The sequence below is a fragment of the Rhagoletis pomonella genome, unplaced genomic scaffold (assembly GCF_013731165.1).
Source record: "Rhagoletis pomonella isolate Grant_MI unplaced genomic scaffold, Rhpom_1.0 Rhpom_scaffold_00004, whole genome shotgun sequence".
NCBI lineage: Eukaryota > Metazoa > Arthropoda > Insecta > Diptera > Tephritidae > Rhagoletis > Rhagoletis pomonella.
The window spans coordinates 41,211,835-41,215,074 of record NW_023458558.1 but is presented as its reverse complement, the minus strand read 5'-3'; positions in this window follow the sequence as shown (position 1 = coordinate 41,215,074).

The following is a 3,240-nucleotide window of genomic DNA, read 5'->3' as shown; positions in this document are numbered from 1 at the left end:
CAATTTTTTCTTTACCGTTTTCTTTAGAACTATTCCCCAAAAAATTGAAGTATACAAAGAGGAATCGGCAACACTGAAAATAATCATGCCGATCTTTTGAACAACTTTGTTACAATTTCACCACGGTTGGATAGAGCTGACTTTTGCTTGATTACGGATAATTACGGGACTTACTTCGTAAGCCACATTTGTCACTTGTCGATAAAAGTTGCGTTCCAGATAACTTCGTGTAAAAATCTGTAAAACTGTCAAATAACAAAATTACTCTCTTGAAAGAGAGGAGCGGTAATAAAAGTCACCTGGAACGCGAAAAACCACTTTTCCTGTAACTACTTCAATTTTTTTTTAATGTAAAGTGCCATGGAGACGATCAAATATCTTTATCAACCGTCTCGTGCTCGCACTTGCCTTCTGATCGTCGTAGTGAGCAAGTGTGCGGACAAGAAAAATAAATTGTTTGTTGAATTGACGAGTTTATTTGAACGTTATTTGATTGTCTCCGTGGCGCTTAAGGTCCTGTTTTTGTTTACAAATGCAACCCTGCCTATCGTTTGACACTTTTCAGGAAGAAAACTTGGGACTAAAACCTGCAACTTCTGACTGAGAGAGAGAGAGAGCGAGTTATTCTCACAAAAGTGGTTCGACTTACAGGTTTTTCGGCACCTGGAACGCTTTCCTGCGTGAGCACCTGGAACGCAACTAAAGCCAATAACTAAATAATTAACTTCACTTGTTTGAGTACTTCGCATTTTTCTTAAATTTAATTTTATGGAATTTTTCAGTAGGGCTATAAAAAGTAATAGCCAGACATATACCATGTTTATACCCACGCTAGAACCGCATTAACAAAAAACCCATTTGACTCATCATATATTTCTTTCAAGCATTTATACTTCTATCTCTATAGCGCACTCGATGAAGCCGTATTCAAAAGTAAACAAAATGTGCTATTTTTATACGACATTTCTTTAATAATTAATAATATGCAATTCAAATTTGAAAATAAATTCAAGTCAATTCACTTTTAAATTTCAACGCATTTTGAGATCTAGTTTATGCATCCGTTTTGAATCACAGCGAACTGAGTCAAAGCGTTTTATGTGTCGGTATAAACAAGGTAATACATATTGCCAACAGCGTTGCCATTTTAGCCGTTTTCCGGCTAGATTTAGCCGGTTATGATAGCAACTAGCCGGAGAAAATTCGATCTAGCCGGCAGCCGATTTGTTAGCCGGTTTGTAAAAAAAAGTTAGCCGTTTTTAGCCGATTTTACTATTTGCCTAATTTTCAGGTGCAAAAAGTAAACAAGTTGTTCGAAAGCAATAATGCAGACCCAATGAAGATTTTTAATGAACTCAATGGCCCGTAGTCATAGTCAAAATAAAGTCGACTTTAAAGTTAGTTGCAGCTTTTTGACATAATTTTCAATGGGATATCTGTCAAAAAAGCTGCAACTAACTTTAAAGTCCAATGTTTTACTTTCGCATCTATGCTCCCTAGTGGTTATTAGCGCGGACACATTTGATCCTATATGCTCCCCGTTGGAACCATACCTTGCTCCATTTCCTCAGTTTTATCACAGTTTTGAAGAGTATTTAAAAACAAAAGTAAGCACAAACGCTTTTGACCACGAAGCCGAGAAAATAATTCGAGAAAATGGTCGCTATTTTATTATCACTTTAATAAAGGAATTACGCCAACGCCTCCCTACAAATATTGCCACACTAAAAAAAATTGACTTTTTTCGGTTGGAAATGCATTAAGAGTAATTAAACCAAAAGTATTTGTCCAACTACAGCAACAAAAACACAAATATAATGCCGTCGAAATAACATCCATAGAGATGCAATGGCAACGGTTAACGTTACATACCTGGAGTAATTTAGACTCAACTGTAAAATTTTGGGCCGAAGTTTATCAATTTCGAAATGCCTTAGGAGAAAACCCTTTTGCTGACCTTTGCAACCTAGTTTTTAGTTTTCTTGTTTTGCCTATAAGTAATGCAGAAGTAGAGCGAATATTTAGTTCAATGAATATATTAAAAACTAAGCAAAGAAATCCAATGTGCGTTAAAACGTTAAACGCTATTTTATATATAAGATACGGTTTAAAACGTGAAGAAAAATGCTGCCATAATTTTACTGTAGATGACGATCTCTTAAAATTAATGAATTCAGGTGATATATACAATAGTGATTTATTTGATGATGAGGAATATACACTCGATATAAATTAATGGTGTTAACTAGTCTTTCGTTTCTTGCGATTTATTTAAATAAAGCATGTGGATTTTCACTAAAACATTTTAGCCGTTTTTAACCGCTTTTTTTGCCAATCTAGCCGGTCGGCCCAAAAAGTTCTGGCAACACTGATTGCCAACATCATGCCGCAGTTCGGCAATCACAAGGAGGTGACAAAGCAAATAGCGTTAAGCAAGCCATCGGCTAAGGATAAATGTCCTGAAGCAGGCGCAATTTCGTAGACATGCTATTAAATAGTTATGTATGTACGAATGTGTAAACAGTTGAGTATGCGGATGTACATGCGCGCAAGCTTTTGCATTTCCGCCTCTATACAGCTACATATGTACATACATACACATACGGAATATTTTCAGTGTCAGGTGTGTTTGTGCACTGGGAATGCGTCAAACACAACATTTGCATTTTTTTTTAAACACATACGTAAATACCTACAGCTGGCGCATCTATATATTGTTTTTACAAAGTCATGTTTGTTATTGCAGGCTAGCGATTCAGCAAAAATTTTGACGAATGAATCTCACCATATGTGCCATCGGAAACTGACATACATAAGTATTAGGTTGATTGACTAACTTTTTCCAAACTTGTTTTAGCCGGTTTTTCACCAAGATTTTTCGAATATCGAACAAACCGGAGTTTTGTTATCGAATCAGCTGGGGTTTTCTTCTAGAATATATTTTTAATCGCATCTTAAAATTCACTCTAAATTCATTACATATATTATTTGGTCAAATCGCAAACAAAACGTTTCTACCAATCTTGCTCTTAAATAAAATAAAGTTCACTTCAAAGATTATTTTTTTGTTGGGATTTTAGTAAAGCGGAAGGCTTCCCAATTCGTTTTCTTGGGATTTCTAAAAACAAAGGAAAGAGACCCATGTCGATTTCTATAAACATATGGCCCGATATTGATATCTCCCCTGAGACACGCCTGTTGGTGACAGATGATGACATGTTTTGACTGCTTAGAGGGGGG